The 19,943-nt window shown below is 49.6% G+C and overlaps 1 protein-coding gene across 3 annotated transcripts in view; it reads left to right on the forward strand.

The window, feature by feature from the left end:
* Positions 1-19,943, forward strand: part of Hlcs (holocarboxylase synthetase) — a 176,208-nt gene that overhangs the window by 42,514 nt on the left and 113,751 nt on the right. The window lies entirely within an intron of this gene.

Below are 19,943 nucleotides of genomic sequence, written 5' to 3' on the forward strand. Positions count from 1 at the left end.
AGCTAAAACCGTAGTGGAAATAAGGTTGCTGAAGCTGAGCATGCTCCTGTGAAGCTCTGTTTGCTCCCTTGACCCCGAGCATGAGGAGACGTAGGTTAGAACATCCGGGGATCTCTGCCACACAGGGAGGCCACACGTGTCCCTGTGACACACGAGAGTGGTGTGTGTGTGTGTGTGTGTGTGTGTGTGTGTGTGTGTGTCGGTCTCTGGCGCGTGTTTGCCAGGGCAGAGAGGCCACGGTGACGGGGAGGCTTGCTTTAGCCCAGGACCGTTGCGTTTCTGAAGTTGACGTTTCAGCCGTAGGTGTGCGTGAAGCCAGACAGACTCCCTGTCAGGGCGGGAGAAGGCTGCGTGGCCGAGCGTCAGCATTGCAAACTGAAAGGTTTCTTTGCACTTTAAACTTTCAAAATGTGCAATCAACTCACCTCCCACATTCAAATGAGAGTTTAGAAAATTAAAATTAGAAGCTGTAGTAATTGAAAAGACAGCTTGAGAAGATTCATTTTTTCTGTGTCTCAGAATGATGTTTATCAGAGAGAGGTGAAATATTGGCATCATGGATTCCCTTCTCAGTTTTTTAAAAATAAAAAAATCTAACTAATAAGTAAAAACATGTTTGGACATACATGTGTATATCATGTAATGTTTAAATCAGCTACCTCTTCCCATTTTTAATTTCTCTAAATAAGCAAATATAACTTTTAAAAGAAAGCAACCAAACAGTGGTTTCATATTTTTAAAATGGTAGTTATTTTTTGGAGAGGCTGTGGGGCTTATTTAATCTCATTTGCCTAAAACTGCCTAGATGAGTTCACTAGAGTGTTCTGTTGGCAACCTTGATCTATAAAATATCTAAAGGTCAAAAGTCTATAATTTTGAAGATTCTTTTCTTTGGAATATTTTCTTTCCGAAGTGTTGGGCCTGGGTATAGCCCTGCAGATTGTCCACACCGTGTTTTTCTCAGAAGATGGCTGTGTAAAAGACAGCCACCCAAACTCTAAAGCCTTCTTTTTCTGTCAGGAGGGATGAGAGGCAAGATGGCCTGTGTGTCCTTTCTGGTACCTTGAGGTGTTTTTGTGGGGATTGGAAAGTAGTTAGACTATAAGTCATACATGTATACACACGTGTGCACAGATTTACATGTGTGTCTGTGTTGCTTTAATCCAACTCAGTGGTACAATTGCTAAGCAAGCATCCTGCTACTGAGTAGCAGTCCCAGACTTAAAAACAAACAAAACAAAACACAAAACAGCAAAAACAAACAAAACGCCCAAACAAAGATACAAAGCAAAACAAAAACTTGTGAAGCAATTCCCGTGAATGCATCATTTCCGAAAACACTGTAATCATTGCCACTTTCATTTTGATACTGGAACAAATCCTGAGTAGAGACCAATCCATAGTTAATTTAAACATAATTAAAGAATATTTTGCTTTCTGTTTTTTTTTAATGTTGAGCATTAATTTCTCAAATTAATTTACCCATACTGTAAGCATTATCAGCGTGGTCTAGACTAGTCTCAAGTCTAGAAACAAAATTATGCTTTCAAAGTCTGTGTGTGTTCTCTTGTAAAACTCGATCCCTGTTACTCATACTCCTAGGTTTCCTTCCTGCATGTCCCTTGTTCCACAGTGCAGTGAAGCCCTGGGGAGGTGCTCTCTGATGCAAGTTCATGTTTGCCATAAAATAATGTGTGTGTGTCTGCTGGTAGCAAGTGACCCCAGAGGCTCACCCATGCTGGGCACCTGCTCTATTTCTGAGCCACACTTCCAGATCTAGTTGGATACCATCTGCTGATTCTGATTCTGCGTCTGGTTCTGGCTGACTTGGGGATGTGGAGCATCCGTTCTGCTTTTCCAGTGCCCGCCAGAGACTCTCACAGCTCTGCCTCAGACATGGCTCAGCGATCACTCGGGCATCACCATGGTGCATGTCCATCCGTACTTGTGGGGAGCTCATATATTTGTTTTGAGAGGTCAGTACTTTCTTATAGTCAAGGAAATGTTTTTTCTTCTTTCTGAGTAACCGCTGAACTGTGCACATAAGCGCAAGGAAACGTCTCATAGAGAATTTCAAGTACGCAGAAGTAAACGTAGAACCCAGCGACCTCCTCTGTAGTCATGACGCCCCTTCACAGCTGTCCACATACAGCCGGTTTTACTTCATCTGTTCCCACCCACGCCTGCTGTGGTGCGATTTCAAACCAAATCCCAGATATTGTTCGGCTCTCCTTGTGAATGTTTCAGTATATATTTCTAAAAAGATACCAGCTCTGTTTGGAAGGGGGAGCTGTGAGGCCGCAGCGACGTCCTAGACATCCTAGCAGTACACTTCTGCCCGTGGTCTCCGCGCTTCCGTTCAGACACATTTAAAGCAGGCTGTCTTGCTTGTCCGTGCACTGTGCATAAGCTGCCGAGCCTGGTCCGAGGCCGTTGTAACCCCGGGGGTTGGTGGAGGACATGGAAGTTGATGTCTGAGGAATTGTTTCTCTCTTCGAAGGCCCCTCTGAAGGCAGCGGTAAATACCTAGCTGTGACAGCATGGGACAGCCCGCGAGCTGAGGGACACGGGTTTGTCCCCACTCTGGCCCTTTGAGAACGAGCTCCGAGTGTGAGTTTCTCGCCTCGATTCTCCCCGTGCCCGTCCCGTTTCCTCGGCCAGGACGGTATTGAATTTAATCTGTATGCTTTCAGTTTCGGGTTGACGGTTAGCCTTTGACCCAGCCGCTCTCTCACAATAAACAGTTTGTTGATGAGAGCAGCTGCCCAGCCAATTGTTTCCAGATTGTTCTCTCGTGGCGGTGGACAGAGTGTGCCGCAGGAAGAAGAGAAGCCGATGGCCTCTGTCTCTTCGGCTCCCCGCCTCGGAAGCTGTCAGCCTCTGGTCATTCTCCTCTTTGTATCCTTGTGTGCGGTGACTCTGTGGCGCCAGAGACGCCGGCTCACGGTGCTTCTGGTCTCTGTTAGCCGCATCTTCCGGGAGTTTCTACCACGAGGAGCAATTGCTTACGCTGCCGTGAAATTTCCCAAATTCAGAATGCAGGAGTTGGGAGACTGTACAGTACTATGCAGAGAATTGGGGTAAATAAGTCTTCTCTGCCCCTCTGGCTTCGGCTCTTTGAATACAGATCCTCGGGACAGGGGAGATGGCCCAGTGGGTAGTGTATAAATGTGAGGCGGATGCCCAGCACCCGCATAAAAAGCCAGGCAGTGCTGGGGTGCAGAGACCGGGGATCCCTGTTGGCTGCTGGCTGGACAGTCTATGCAGTCACTTGACTCCAGGGTCACTTTCCCAAACCACAAGGGAAGAGCGATGGAAGAGAACAGCAGATGTGCTCTGGTCTCCACAGGCCCATGCAGAGGTGTGCACACACACACAGATGCGCACACGTCACGTGAACACACACAGGTCTATTTATTTCTGGTGTATGCGTGGCTCACGCACATGTGTGGCACTGGGGATGGGACCAGAGCCTCACACAGCCTGGGTGCACACATGTGATGCTGAGGACACATGCTGGTCTTCCGACCTTTGGAAGTTAGGACCTTTACTCTTTATTTTTAGACACAGAGAGCGATCACTTAATGTGGCTCAAAGCCTGGGCTCAGTTTGAGTTTTTTCTGCTTCCCTGGTCGCCCCCAGTTGTTACCTGGAATGGCAGGCTGCCTGTAGCGACCTTTATAAGGGGAGGTCAAAGCTTTCAGCATGAGAGCCGACACTTTTTACTAAGCCGGCCACCAGGGGCCGCTGTCAGAAAGGCGAGACCGAACTCTGTTCCCTGGAGGCCGGGCGACTTTTTCTACCACCCGTAAATTTTGTTAAGCTACCAACCCTGGTTTCAAAACTCAGGTCTCACTAAGCGGCCTGCAGCCACCAAGCACGCTCAAGCTGCAGCCCTGCCAGCCAGCTATTGCGTAGAATCTGGACAGGGTTCAAGTCCCAAGATGAAGCCTTGTGTGCTTCTCGTTCCTTGCCAGTAAGCTGTTATTAGTTCTCCGATGCCTCAGACGGAGAGCTTCATGGAACGCACTGGGGCTCGTGCGTCCTGCCTGTCTCTGGACTGTTCCAGGTCCAGACTCCGGAGGGACGTCTCCACGGCAGTGGAATTCTGCAGTCTCTCGAATGCTTCTTGCTCTGGCGTGGCTTCAGCAGCCTGCGCTGATACAGACAGCAAGGGGTGGGGTGAGGGGCACCTTCAGATCCAGCTTAAATGCAGAATGCCTGAATGCATTGTGTTGTGTTTTGAGTTGGAGGATGGGAAGGTTTTGTTTTCCAACCCTGGTCTCATTCTGTCCACCAGGCTGGCTCTAACAGCAGCAATTCTCCTGCCTCAGCCTTCAAATTGGATTGTAGGTGTGGGCCACCGCATTCAGCTGTTTTTTTGAAGATGACCACATCTTTGGCAACTCCAGGATTAACAGTAGAACAAAAGCGTCAGGCTAGTGCTTCTAGACCCAGTGTGCTCAATCCAGAGTTTTGTTCTGGAAAAAATAAAAGAACAGCTTCTAGGGCCCACTTAGCCAAGTATTTTGCTAATAAAAAGGACTTGTGGTGTGCATGTGTGTGCCCTGGAGCCCGGGGTGGACATGGAGTGGTTTCCTCGGTTCTCTCCGTCTTTGTTTTTGAGACAGGATCTCACGGACTCTGGAGCTTGAGTCACCCTGACGGGTTGGCCCGTGAGCTCCAGAGAGCACCTCTTCTGCCTCCCCAACCCCTTCCTGGGATTACGGGCCTGGTCTGCCGTATCAGCCTTTTATTCTGGTCCCCGGGGATTAAACTCAAGTCCTTACTCTTCTGTGTCAAGCATCTTACTGATGGAGTCATCTCCTGAGCCCCACTCTATTTTTAAAGATGTTTGCATTATTACTTAAAAGGAAAGCAGTGCTCAGGACCCCCAGGGGCTCCTTACAGGGCATGAAGTGGCCCTTAGCACCTACTTCCAGGGTTGTCAGAGAGTGAGTGCCATTAGCTTCTACTCGGCACTGGGTGTACTCTCTCTCTGAGTTCTGGACCAGCCTAGGCTACATAGTAGGCTCCAGGACAGCCAGGGCTACGTAGAGAGACCTTGTCCCCAAATCCCACCAACCAACCAAGCAAACAAACAAACACCATAGATAACAATGACCACCTAGTGATAATGAAGACACAGAGGCCTAGCACACGCTGTTTCACAAGACTTTACAGTTGGTTGGTGGCAGGCCAGCGTGCCTGACCCTGATGTCCCCTGCCCTATGGGCAGTGCTCCAGAGAAGTCCAAGCCAGGAGGCAGAAGACAGGTGCATAGAACATGGTGGAACCCGACTGTGTCCCAAGACTTGGGATGCAGAGGAGGTGTCTTAGCTCATGATGGAGAGCAGAAGTCTCAGGTGTCGGTTACATAGTCATTGCTGGACAAAGTAGTTGACAGGAAACCCTTAAGGAAAAAGGACTCATTTTGGGTTATGGACTCAGAGGATTTTGGTCGTCGTGGCGGAGAAGGCCCGGCTTCCTCAGTGGTAGTCGGGAGTGTTTGTGTGCATGAGCCTTTCCTAGCGTGGCTGGACCGGCCGCCGAGGTAGGTCCGACCTGAGAGGCCTTTCCCAGGGGTCTCCATCTGTTATCGAGGTCCCAGCGGTCCTAAAGAGCCTACCTCCTCAGTACAGCACCTCCATCAGGGGACCAAATGTCCAAAGGTGAGCCTGTGGGGGCACCTGCCACTGTCAAACTGTAACACGTAACCGATATCTGTGGAAGGGGTGGGACACGGGGGACGGACTTGCTCTGTGACGCTGGGTAACTCATCCAGGCTCTGGCGGAGGGGACGGATTAATCCACACCTGGACTTCTCAGTCCCCTGCGGCCCAAGCACCGTGCACAAGGCCCTCCTTCCCAACACCGCCACATGAGGGAATCAGGGCCGTGACCCATGAACTTTTGGGACACACCTAGACCGTAGCAGGAAGTATTAACTGTCACTTCTGAGTGCAAGGAGGCCAGGCCAGGCCCCTTCCGGGAGAGCGGAGCAGGCCTTCCCGCTGGAACCGCAGGCACAGGTATCTTGGCTTTGCCCCTCATGTCCCCGACACTCAGGAGCGGGTGTGTTGGATTCTGACAAATGGTGCTGTTTCACAGAAGGCATGGTTAATGAAGGCCTTGGGGACTCCTGCGGATGTGGACCCACACCCAAGAGTCCTGTGAGTGGAAGTTCGCCCCCTTGTTGTGCGGGGCAGCGGTTGACTCCTGCCTAAAGCCCCCCTTTGTCTTAGGGCCCTCCCCCCGTCCCCCGGCTTCCAGAATAGATCTTGCCTCTAAAACGAGCCTGCTTGGCCTGGAGGAGGTGTGAGGCCTATAAAACCAGCCTTGTTAGAAACGACTTATTCATTTCTCCTATTACGGTTCCCCCCCCCAAGCTCTTTGTGGTCTTCGCTAGTTGGCACGTAACAAAAAAAAAAAAAAAAAAAAAAAAGGCAGTAAATCTGGGGCTTTTTACAGCAACTGAGCCAGGCTATCACTTTACATAATAAACGGAAGACAACTTAACGGATACATATTGAGTGCCTACTGTGTGCGGGCATTGGTGTGGACGGAAATTGTGACATGTGGTAGACGGTGGTGGTTTAAATGAGATGTGACCCATTGTGTCACGCTTTGGGACACCTGTCCCAGTTGGTGGCTGGGGATGGTCTTAGGAGCTGATCTGACTGGAGGAAGATCGTCACTGGGGTGGACTTAGAGTGTTCCAAGCCTAACTTCTCTTCAGTTCACTCTCTGGGTCTCACACTAGCAGCTGAAGGTGTGAGCCTCGGCTTTCTGCTCTGGCTACCACGCTCCCTGCTGGGCCTCCCTGCCGTGAACAACATAAGCTCATTGCTTCAGAAGCAGACTTATCTTGTGTTTTATCTCATTGTATTCGATCACAACAGAAAAGTAGCTAACGTGTAGATCTTTAAGAATCACAGACTGCCTGATCTAGTTTGGCCGAGGTAATTAGCAAAGCATCAGGGTGTGTAGAAATGCGTATTGCAGCAGAAAAGTCAGAATTGTGCCCCGGGCCTGGTGTGTGAGTAGGAGCCATTTGCCTGGGAACCTCCCCAGCGGGCTCCCAGCAGCAGGGGTGTGCTGGCCACCTCACAGCCTCCCCTCTCCCTCTGTCCCCAGCAGGCTCCCAGCAGCAGGGGTGTGCTGCCACCCACAGCCCCCCATCTCCTCTGTCCCCAGCAGGCTCCCAGCAGCAGGGGTGTGCTGGCCACCCCACAGCCCCCCCTCTCCCTCTGTCTCCAGCGGGCTCCCAGCAGCAGGGGTGTGCTGGCCACCCCACAGCCCTCCTCCTGCTCCGTGCCTTGGCCTCCAGTCCCCACCTCTGCTTGGTTCCACTGTGAGTTTGTCCTGGCAGGAGCTGAAGATCAGAGGGAAGAGGACCAGAGGGAGGAGGACCAGAGAGGGAGGACCGGGAGGGGGGGCAGAGGGAGGACAGGGGAGGAGGACCAGGGGGAGGAGACAGGGGAGGAGGACCAGGGGAGGAGGACCAGGGGGAGGAGGACCAGGGGAGGAGGACCAGGGGGAGGAGGACCAGGGGGAGGAGGACCAGGGGGAGGAGGACCAGGGGGAGGAGGACCAGAGGGAGGAGGACCAGAGGGGGGAGGACAGGGGAGGAGGACCAGGGGAGGAGGACCAGGGGGAGGAGGACCAGGGGGAGGAGGACCAGAGGGAGGAGGACCAGAGGGAGGAGGAGTGTGCTCAGGACCCTGTCGAGTGGACGGCTCTCCCCTCCTGCTCCTCCATTCCTGTGGCCCGGTGCCTCCCCTCTCCCCACTCTTTGGTTCTTTTAACTCTGCCCACAGTCCTGTGAAGAGATCTTTACTGGATCTTGATTTTGATTGTGCCACCTCCTGCCCACACCAGATTGCTGTGAGGTCGGCAGTAACTCAGCCGCATGATAAAATCTTCGCTCTGTGTGAAAAGCGTCCTCTCTCGGGTTTATTAGAATACATGCAGCAGGGAGATGGTGAATCCGAGCTTCAAATTCAAGTCTCTCCTCCCGACCCACTGCCTTCCTGGCTGTGTGGTACCGTCAGCCGTGGACGACAGTCAGCAGGCAAGTGTCCACACTCACACACACATTATAATACATGTGTATCTCACACACACACACACACACACACACACACACACACACACACACAGAGGCACAATTGATGTTTTAGTAAACTTCAACACTGTTCAGTACTGACTTGTCCTGAATTTTTCAGTGGCAAAGCCACAGATCCAGTTTTACATGACTGGAGGTCTCTTTCTCTCTCTCTCTCTCTCTCTCTTTAGATTTATTTATTTATTATGTATACAGCATGTATGACTGCAGGCCAGAAGAGAACACCAGATCTCATTACAGATGGTTGTGAGCCACCATGTGGTTGCTGGGAATTGAACTCAGGATCTCTGGAAGAGCAGCCAGTGCTCTTAACCTCTGAGCCATCTCTCCAGCCCTCTTTCTCTCTTTTGAGACAAGGCCTCTCTTTGTAGTCTTGGCTGTCCTAGAACTCACTCTGCGGGCCAGGCTGTCTTCGAACTCACAGAGATCCACCTGGCTCTGCCTCCTGAGTGCTGGGATTAAAGGCGTGCGCTGCCGCCGCCGCCGCCGCCGCCGCCGCCGCCGCCGCCGCCGCCACCACCACCACCACCACCCGGCGAGTGGAGGTCTCTTAAGGAAAATTTCTCAGACTGCTTCCAGTGATGGTGGGGGCCACCACTGCTTTCTAGGGTGTTCTTTCCTCTCCAGTGGGAGGTCCCAGGCACACAGAGCTGTCCTCTTGTTTGAATTGCAATGCTTGTCAGGGCGTGGGTTGGGTGCACAGCACACGGTGGCTGTAGTAGTTACTTCTCTGTTGCTGTGATCAAACAGTATGACTAAGGCTACTGATAGGAAGAAAAGCTCATTGTGGCTTATGGTTTGGGTGGAGGGGTAAGAGTCCATCTCTGTTACATGGGGAGAGAGGGGTATGTGTGTGACAGCAGGCAGATGTGGTGGCTGGATCTGGAAGCTGAGCGCCTGTTCTAGATCTTGCTTAGTGTTGGAATCGTATATCTGTCTGTTTGTGTCTGGCTTTTTTTCATTTAGCATAGTATCTTCAAGATCCACTCGTGTATCAAAACTCTTCCTGTTTCTATACTGGCTAGTATTAAGTCAAATGTGTATATTATGTCTTATTTATCCTTTCTCACAGAGTTAGGCTATGTGAAGTGTTGGTTTGAGAGTTGGCCCAGGAGTCTCCGTTTGACCCTCCACTCTTGGTTGTGGACCTAAGGGTGGCTGTAGCTAGAGTTTTCCTGCCTGGCCCACAGTCAGGACAAATCTCTGTAACCCGCCAGTCCCACAGCTGCTCAGACCCAACCAAGTAAACACAGAGACTTATATTGCTTACAAACTGTATGGCCGTGGCAGGCTTCTTGCTAACTATTCTTTTTTTTTTTTTTTTTTTTTGGTTTTTCGAGACAGGGTTTCTCTGTAGCTTTGCGCCTTTCCTGGAACTCACTTTGGAGACCAGGCTGGCCTCGAACTCACAGAGATCCGCCTGCCTCTGCCTCCCGAGTGCTGGGATTAGAGGTGTGTGCCACCACCGCCTGGCGCTAACTGTTCTTATAGCTTAAATTAATCCATTTTTATAGATCTATACCTTGCCACGTGGCTCGTGGCTTACCGGCATCTTCACATGGGGCTTGTCATGGCAGTGGCTGGCAGTGTCTCCTCACACCTTCCTGTTCTCTCAGTTCTCCTCTCTGTTAGTCCCGCCTATACTTCCTGCCTAGCCACTGGCCAATCAGTGTTTTATTTCTTGACCAATCAGAGCATTTGACATACAGACCATCCCACAGCAGGTGGGCTTGTTGGCTTATAGGTTAATTCCATGTTTACATTTTGAGGAACTACATAAACAGACTTCACGAATTACCTTTCCTTGTTGCTGTGATAGAGCATCATGACCAAAGGTAACTTAGGGAAGAGTTTGTTTTAACTCAGGGTTCCAGAGGGAAAAGAGTCCATCATGGAGGGAAGGCCTGGCAGCAGCAGGAAGCTGACAGGAAGTGGACTGAACTTAAAGTCTGCCTCCAGTGATGCACGCCTGCGTCCTTCCTTCAACACGCCTGCGCCACCTCCCCAGACGCCACCGACTGGGGACCAAGTGTTCTATTCTCAACTCTCTGGGACGAGAATGCTCATTTCGCACTCAGCACTGACCTCTTGTGTCTGAGGGTTCTGGTTGGGTTCCCTCTGATAGACGTGGACGGACAGCCCATTGCGGCTGAGGGAGAGCCTTCTGCACTGGTCAGAGGCGGGGCTTCAGTCGGATGCTCGAGGGGAGGAGCCCATGGCACAGCTGGAGGGGCGGTCTCATGGAGTGAGGGCACCGGCTTGGCTCCAGCTAGAGACCTCCTTTAAATATGAGTCAGTGTTCTTTAAAGGGGGAGGGGCTGAGATGACTCCCTGAGGAAAGACACTTTCTGCCAAGCCTGACGACCCGAGTTCAGCCCCCAAATCCACCAGTTTCCAAAGGTTGTTTCTGATCACCACGCATTCCCTGTGCCACACAGACACAGGTGTGTGCACACATGTGCGAACACACACACACACACACACACACACACACACACAATGAATAAATGTAAGTTGTTTCAAATGTTTAAGAGAGTATTTTAAACTAATTTTTTAGGCTAACATAAAAATAAAGGCTTTGATTTTGCCATCTTTATATGCATATCTCTGCATACTGCTTTAGTCTTATGTTCAAAAGAAGCAAGAAATCTGCTATGATATACCCCATTCTTTCTTTCGTGTTTGTTTTTCAGAGACCAGCCAGCCTGCAGCTTACTTTGTCAACCAGGCTGGCCTTGAACTCAGAGATGAGCCTGCTTCTGCTCCTCGAGTGCTGGGATTAAAGGTGTGCACCACTGTGCCCAGCTGATTTATCCCAATTCTTAAGGGTTACTTCTTCATTCAAACTCTAGTGGGTCAATCAAACATCGCCACGGTCACTTTGACCCGTGGTGACGTAGTTGCGCCCTGTGTTCATGTGATCGACTAGACGGTGTTGATGTAGCCTGGCACTGGAGCCCGAGCCCCTGGTTCTGTTCAGTTTGCCGTGTCATGGTTCCGTGGCTGAGCACACCAGGAGAGGGGGCGTCTCAGGAAACTGACCCGGGAAACTGTGTCCCCTAAGGAGTCTGCACAAGTCAGACGTGGAGAGCAGGCCGCACAGGGCCTGTGTGGGGGGACAGTCAGGTGAGGTGTCCCTACATGTTGCCGAGCCTCACTCCTCTTGATATTGGTGCTTGGGGTCAAAATTCACCTGGCGAGTGCTCTGTGGATGACCCCAGCCTTAAGTGAAGTGAGACCAGACTGAGGCAGGCCACCTCAGTGCTGACTTTTGACAGCACTGTGCTGTGTGCATGCGTCCTGTTGGACACCGGACTGTGTGTGATTACCTGGGACTGTGCAGTGTTTAAGACACTAGTGGGAAGAACAGGGCTGTTTCCTCCCCTAGAACGGACTCTTGACTTATTACTTCCAGTTTACATGGGACCCACCACAGTTCAGCAAGGAGGAACTCCTCAGTCTCAGCCTTTCGAGCCACCCTGTGTTGCGGCCTCCGCTGGAGCCAGCCTGTCCCTGGTACTCTGGACCCTCCCTCTGGGTCCTGCCCGCCATTTATTTCCATCCCGATTCTTTCCCAGCTGTCAGAGGGGCTGTGTTGTGTGAAAGTTACGTCATGAGTCTCTCCTGCTACGCCCTTGCTGGCCTGCTCTCTGGAGTGGGACCACGGCACAGGAGTGCCTAGCTCAGCCATCACCTCGAGTTGCCATGGAAACACCCTCTCCTCTCTCCTGATTGACTGGGGGCCACATCTTCCTGCCGTTCATCCTCTGAGAGCCCGTGCATACCCCTCCAGGATGCTTTAGCCCTGTGTTCATGTCTGTTCTTGTCTGCCTTTTCATCCATTACCTTAGGGGGTCCTTCAGGGCAGTGATGGCCTTAGAAGCATTCATTGGTCACTTTGTTCCTTGGTGACGTAGTTGCACGTGTGTCCTGCAAGGCTAGTTAGGGAGGAGCTTGGTAATTTCTGTCCAGTAGTTAAGAACCTGGTTAAAATCCTACAGCTTTAAATCTAGTTGGAGGGGAGGAGAGGGGAGGGGAGTGGGAGGGAGGGGAGGGGAGGGCAGTACTTAATGTAAGAGAGAAGTTTTTTATTGTTTGGGATTTTTTCAGGGGTGGCATGAAGATAGAGAATTACTGTGTAGCAATGGCTGGCCTTTAACTCACAGGGTTCCACCTGCCCCCCACCTCCCCAGTGCTGGGATTGAAGGGGGCACCATCATTCCTGGCAAGAGTGAAGTTTGTGTGCATGGTCTTGGAGTAAGGGGTAAAAATTAAATCACATTTTCCTTTCAAGAACTGTATAACTGGATATAGTGGCATCCACCTTTAATCCCATCACTCAGGAGGAAGAGGTAGGTGGATCTCTGTGAGTTCAAGGCCAGCCATGTGAGTTCTCGGACAGCCAGAACTACATAGTAAGACACTGTCTTCCAAAAATCAAAACAAAACTGTAGACAGTTTTGTCTACATTGAGATATAGTGTATTCTTTTTGTTGTTTGTTTATTTTTAGTTTGTGAGCATTGGTGTTTTGTCTGCATGTATGTTTGTGTGAGGGTGCTGGATCCTCTGGAACTATAGTTACAGACAGGCGTGAGCCGCCATGTGGGTGCTCGGAATTGAACCCGGGTCCTCTGGAAGAGCAGTAAATGTGCTTAACCACTGAGCCATCTCTTAAGCCCCTATAGTGGGTTTCTTAAGAAGAATTTGCTGGGGGTCTTGATTTCCCCCCTAATGACTTAAACAACCGCTCTTACCCCGTGGCCTTTGGGCTCTGCCCTCATTTCCACACCTTCCGCTCCCACAGAGAGAGGAGAGGAGATCTCTGAGCAGGAAAGCCGGTAGTTGAGGCACAGAAGGATGATAGTTTGTGAATTAAGAAACATCTAATTGGGGTCCCTGCCTGTCCCCTGAGATCAGCCGTGCCCCGTCAGGGATCCATTCCTCTGTGTCTTCGGGATACTTCACGGAGGCTCTTATCACAGTGCTGCTCTCCTGGGAAAATGTGGCTCTTCACCCTGGCACAGGAACAGCACCCTGTGCTTGCCCCTCCTCCATAGGTTAGAGCCTCCTCCAGGGCAGGGTCATCCCTCCCCAGTGTCAGTATGCAGTGCTGTGGAGGTGATCAGTGCATGTTTTACCGGGGCTGGATCGTAGTGAGATTGACCCAAACCTTAAACATTTTAGTTTTTTGTTGTTGTTGAGTAGATTTAAAAAAAAAGATTGCGTTGTTGTATATAAATTCCATGAGAGTAGACATACATTTGTTCCTGTTCCCTGAAGTATTTAAGAACCAGACACCCATAAAAAGGGCTTGTGTGACTGTCTTTGATGATTCGTTTTCTGATTTACCCGCTTCTGGTTGTCTAGCAGCTGACAGTGTTGTCACTGACGCGGGACTAATCTAATTATTTATCATGAGCCAAATGTGTCTGTGAGATAAAAAACTTCACAGATTTGGAAACTGAACTCCAGAACGCAAATGCAGACTGTAATAAATACTTTTAACCCAGCGTTGGCTTGTTAGATGGACGGCGGGCGGGACGGCTGGAGAGTGACGGTAAGCGTCCCGTCTCTGATCCTAGCTGCACTCTGAAGTGAGTGTTCCCGGAGCGTCCCTTCTGTGTGCTCACACCGGTGCAAACGAGCGTGCCCGTGATGTTTCTTGGAACGCTAGGGAGTGGAGAATCTTGGGTGCAGTGTGTGTGTGTCTCAAGCTTGCTCCCATTGGCTTTCTTTGTTTTGTTTTGTTTTTTGAGACAGGGTTTCTCTGTGTACTTTTGGAGCCTGTCCTGGATCTCGCTCTGTAGACCAGGCTGGCCTCGAACTCACAGAGATCCGCCTGCCTCTGCCTCCCGAGTGCTTGGGATTAAAGGCGTGCGCCACTGCCACCTGGCTTGCTTTTTTTTTTTTAAACCAATTTTATTTAGGTGTGATTTGTACTCAAGAGAATGTACCTGCTATGGTGTACAGTTTGATGAAAGTGTGTTGTGCAATCCACTTTCCAGTCAAGACACAGCACATTTCCTGTCCCCATCTCTGGGGATCCTCTCGTGCACTCTCTCACCGCCATGCTCGGCCTCAGACAACCATCCTTTTGCCCTCCGACACCATGGATTGCTAGCTTGGTCTCTTCTGAAATGTTGTCTAGATGGAATTGTGTTGGACGTGCTGATTTCACTGTGTGTGCGCACGAGTGTTAGGTAAGTGTGTGTGCATGAGGAGACCACTGGCGTGGCCCACCTTTTCCCTCCGTTTTCTTTCTTTCTTTTCTTTTTTTGAGGCAGGGTTCTTACTCACCTGGAACTTGCCTAATCCGTGTGGCCAGCTGGCCAGTGAGCCCCAGGAATTGTTCCCTCTTGAGTGCTGAGGTTTGAGGCTTGCGTGTGTGCTGTGTGCACCACCACACCCAGCTGCTTTAAGGAGGGTCTCCTGCTTGCAAGGCAAGCGCTTTACCAGCTCCCTAGACTCTCTACCCTTTGATTGGTGTTATACTTGAGTGTCGTTACCTCTATTAGAAACTGTTAGAGCTAGGCATCATGTCTCATGCCTTTCAGTCCAGCACTTGGGAGGCAGAGACAAGCAGATCACTACAAGTTCAAGACCAGCCTGGTCTACATAGAGAGTTTTGTGGCCAGCCAGAGCAACATGGTGAGACCAGCTAACCTGTTTCCCAAAATCACTGTGGCCTTTTCTGTTCTCAGGGAGTTCTATTTGCTTTACGTTTTGCCAACCACGGCAGTGTCAGGATTTAAACATTAACCATTTGAGTGGATTGTAGTGAATCTCATTGTAGTTTTTAATTTGCATTTCTCTGGGCAGCAAATGATGGCTAAGCATTTTTTCCCCATAGGCTTATTGGTTGTCTCTTGTTTTCTTGTATTCATTCAGAAATTATGCCCATGTTTTAAGTTATTTTCTTGTAATTTTAAGAGTTTACAATATTTATTCTAGATAAAACTTCTTTGTCTGATGATGTACTGCTGTGGGATGGTCTGTATGTCAAATGCTCTGATTGGTCAATAAATAAAACACTGATTGGCCAGTGGCCAGGTAGGAAGTATAGGCGGGACTAACAGAGAGGAGAATTGAGAGAACAGGAAGGTGGAGGGAGACACTGCCAGCCGCCGCCATGACAAGCTGCATGTGAAGATGCCGGTAAGCCACGAGCCACGTGGCAAGGTATAGATTTATGGAAATGGATTAATTTAAGATGTAAGAACTAGATAGCTAGAAGCCTGAGCCATTAGGCCAAACAGTTTAAATAATATAAGTGTCTGTGTGTTTATTTTATAAGTGGGCTGTTGAACTGTCGGGGTGTGGCGGGACCTGGAGAGAAAACTCTCCGGTTACAATGTATTGAATAGAATCCCCTGGTTTGTGTCTTTTTTCTTTACTTGTCTCATCTTCCATCCTTGTCTTCTGTAGCATGAATCTTAAAGGGTCTTATTAATAAAAACAAACCTGGAGCCAGGTATTGGGGTGAACGCTGAAATATCAGAGAAGCAGAACATAGTCTTGGAGGGAGATTCCATAACCCCTTTCTTCTATCCTTGGCTATAAAGCCAGAACCACATGGCTGAAGCTGCCAAGTTCTGTTCCATGCTGAGGCTGGAACGTGTCCCTCATTCAGTTACATCTTCGCCATCTTTCTGTCTTCAGTGGTCTCCTTCACTACCTAAGCTTGGCTGTCCTGGAACTCACTATGTAGATCACACTGGCCTCAAACTTAGAGATTCACTTGCCTCTGTCTCCAGAGTACTGGGATTAAAGTCGTGCACCACCACCCTTGGACCTAAGCTGTTCCTTAATTCCTTTTCACAAGTTGAAAGTTTAGCTGGATGGGATCTTACCCTGAGGTCACCATTCTCTTTATTCCACTTCTTAATCTTAATTCCATTTCTTATCTCCTTGAACACAGTATTTTGCTCCATTCAACGTCCTGGTGCCTCTTTTCTTCTCAAATTGTACATTTTGTATTTTTACTCGCTTAGCTTGCTCCTTTTCATTGTAGATCTTCATAAGAGTGAACGCTAATAACCGTATCTATGACAGAGTCATTACTAGGCTGCTTTGAAATTTCCTCTGCCAATGGAATTAATCCAAAACTCTTCACTTTAGCCTCAGGGAGACTTTTCAGACAAGGGCAAAAAGCAGCCACATTCTTCACCAGAATATCACAGGAACGACTCTAGGCAGCATTCTAAAGTCCTTCTCCTCTGAAACCCTGTTTCAACACCACTGTCTTTCCTGTTCCTTCTAGGATGGCCCATTAAACCCCATTTAGAGATCAAATGCTTTTCTAATCCATAGTCTGCATTCTTCCAAATAAAAACACGGTCAGGCCTATCACAGCAGTACCCCAGCTCTGGTACCAACTTCTGTCTTACTTAGGGTTTCTATTTCTATTGCTGTGAAGAGACACCATGACCATGGCAACCTCCCTTGCACCCCCCCACCCCCGACAGGGTTTCTCTATGTAACAGCTGTGGTTGTCCTGGAACTCACTCTGTAGACCAGGCTGGCCTCAAACTCACAGAGATCCACCTGCCTCCACCTCCTGAGTGCTGGGATTAAAGGCATGTGCCATGACTGCCTGGTGACCATGGCAACTCTTATCAAGGAAAACATTTTATTAGAGCTGGCTTACAGTTCATAGGTTTATTCCATTGTCATCATGGGAAGCATGGCAGCATGCAGGCAGACATGATGATGGAGAGGTGGCTGAGAGTTCTACATCTTAATCTACAGGTAACAGGAAGTGAACTGTGTACCACACTGGGTGTAGCTTGTGCGTATGAGACCTTAAAGCCCACCCCCACATGACACACTTCCTCTAACAAGGCCACATCTCCTAATAGGACCACTCCCTATGTACTGAGCATTCAAACACATGCGTCTGTGGGGATCATACCTACTCAAACCACCATGCTCTCTGTATTTCCCGTAGCGCTGTCAAATTCAGCATACCCATGCTGACCCCCAGCTCCTCTTCCCACACTGGCTCTCTCTGCATGTCTGCTGGTAACAGCTGCGCTTCAAGGTGTCTAGACTGGAAGTCTTCTAGAGTGAGTTCCAGGACAGCTACAGCTGTTACATAGAGAAACTCTGTCTTGGCGGGGGCGGGGGAGAGAGGGGAGGTTGCCATGGTCATGGTGTCTCTTCACAAGCAATAGAAACCCTAAGTAAGACAGAAGTTGGTACCAGAAGTGGGGTACTGCTGTAATAGGCCTGACCATGCTTTTATTTGGAAGAATGTAGACTTTGGATTAGAAAAGCTCATATTTGATCTCCCCTCTTAAAATTTTATTTATTTATTTATTATTATTCTCTGTGTGTGTACATAAGAATGATGGTGTGTGTTTGTGTGTGTGTGTGTGTGTGTGTGTGTGTGTGTGTGTGTGTGTGTGTAGGTCAGAGGACAACTTTGTGGAGTTAGAGGCTCCTTTTTCTACTTTACGTGAGTTCCAGGAATTAATTAAACTCAGGTTGTCATCCTTGCCTGGAAGCGTCTTTTCCTACTGAGCTGTCTTGCTGAGCCTGGTCTCCTCATGTTTGATGACATCCCAAGGATGACCGGTGAGCAAATCCTGCAGCCTCTGTTGAGAGCATGTTCTCACCATGCATGCTGTCATGCTGGCGGAGGCGTGGTGACCTCACTTCACCTCCATTCGCTGCTTCCCCTTCAGTCAGCTCACCCCAGAGGAAGCGCGGGGGCCCAGTGCTGCTGGCGTCGGCTCCTCCTGCTCCCCAAAGCTCTTGGGAGCTCCCCATTGCTCCCACGTGGGCTCCACCATCCCTCTGCTCCTTCGTCTCCTTGGCTTCTCGGTTCTTCCAGACCTTCCCCCTCTGTGCCGTCTCCACCCGCTTCCCTGCCTGGACCATCTGCCCTGCTCCTCTGGACTCCTTCCTACATGATAAATACAAATGACATCATTGCAGCCAAGCATTGCATAATGGCGGGAATGTGTTCTGGGAAACGTGTTGATTTCTTCACCCCGGGAACACCATAGAACTCTGACACAAACTAGACAGCTGAGCCTGACTGTGAACAGATCACACTGTAAAGCCCACCTCCCCTCCCGCCTCCCCTCCTCCTTCCCACCCTGTCCCTCCTCCCCCTTCCCTCTCTCTCTTCTCCTGTCCCTCCCAGGACTTTCCTAACATTGCCTGCTCAGCAAGATCACCCACCTTCAACTTGCAGTGGCTAGGTTCCAACACACCCCTTTTCTCTGTCCCTTCCTTAGCCCTCGCCTGTGCCCAACAACCTGCCTGTTGGGCCTGTGAATTTTCTCACCTTGTGACTCACACATGAGAAGAAAAGCCCTTCAAGGTGACCCCTTTGCTTCCTGTTACATCAGAGGCCACAAGATGGTCTGCCTGGGATATTTCTTGAGTGGTTGGCTGGATGAATAGGTGGTTAATGAATAGTTGAATTTATTATTTTATTTCACCACTAAAAAACAAAACAGATTTTATGCCCATCTTAAACATGCAGGAGATCAGAGAGGACAGGAGCAGCAAACTCTCCTGGTGGGCGTCACTCTGTGTAACAGATCACGTGGCCCCAGTGGCTTCCGCCATGTTGGAGATAAATCATATATACTGTGACATGTCTCTAAACGTTAAGGACATTTTCCTGTAGTGCCACAGTGTCTTCCCACACCTATTCGAATGGATTTGTTACCTGCTGTACATACTGCCCATGTTCACATTACCTGATTATTTCTTTTCTTTTTTAGCTAGTTGATTGCAGCCAGAATTCAATAAAGAATCACTAACTGCATTTCACTAGGTTCTTTTGCTTGTTTTCTGAGACATGGTCTTACTACGCATAGCCCAGGTTGCCCCTAAACTCAGAATCCCCCTGTCTCAGCCCCCTGAGGGCCAGGGCTACAGATGTGCACAGAGACTCCCCATCCACCCACTCTGCTCCTTGTGTTCTTTAATAATCTTCTAGACAGTGTCCGCATCTCTCCACGCGGGATCATCCCCTTACCCAGTGACGTTTTGTTCAGGACTCCTCCCTTGTGGTCCTGTAGTCGGTCTCACTGCCTGGGTTTCCTCTGATACTGTTAACTTTCTGCCCTCCTCACTGTTTCCTACAACCTGGACGTGAGTTCTGAAGGCTGGCAGACTGTGATGGGTTAAATAAATTTCCATCCTGTCAGCTGTTTTTTTTTGGAACAAGGACTTTGGAACAAACTCCTGATGTTAATGGAGAAGGGACACTTTTCTTTCTTTTTTTTTTAAAGTTCTGACATTTGCATGAGGATGTCCTAAAACCCTGACTCTCAGGCCTGGAGAGATGGCTCAGTGGTTGAGAGGACTTGATGTTCTTGCAGAAGACCTGGCTTTGGTTCCCAGCACTCATTTGGTGGCTCACAAATGTCTGCAACTCCAGTTTCAGGGGGATCTGCTGCCCTCTTCTGGCCTCCACAGGCACTGTAAACACATGATGCACAAACATACATGCAGGCAAACACTCATACACTTAATAAGAATGATAAATAAAATCCCTTAAAACCCCTGGCTCTGCTTTGTGCAGGCCTCGTCTTATGGGATCCACACAGTTATTGACTGGCCATCCCAGAGTAAGGCTTCCTTCCGTCCTGCACACAGGCATGGCGAGCCTCCTCCAAGCTTCCGACCCTCACCAGTTGAGGTCTGGAGACTCGGGGTTAAGCACTGTCTCTTCTGTTTTCACAGTTAGGACAAATTAGAGAGCTTGGGCTGCCACCCTGGGCTGGTGACCATGTCCGACTGTCTTGACATGAGGACACTGTGCCCCCAGAGACCAAGAGTATGCACTTGTAC

This window comes from Peromyscus leucopus, chromosome 12, assembly GCF_004664715.2.
Source record: "Peromyscus leucopus breed LL Stock chromosome 12, UCI_PerLeu_2.1, whole genome shotgun sequence".
NCBI classification, from domain to species: Eukaryota; Metazoa; Chordata; class Mammalia; order Rodentia; family Cricetidae; genus Peromyscus; species Peromyscus leucopus.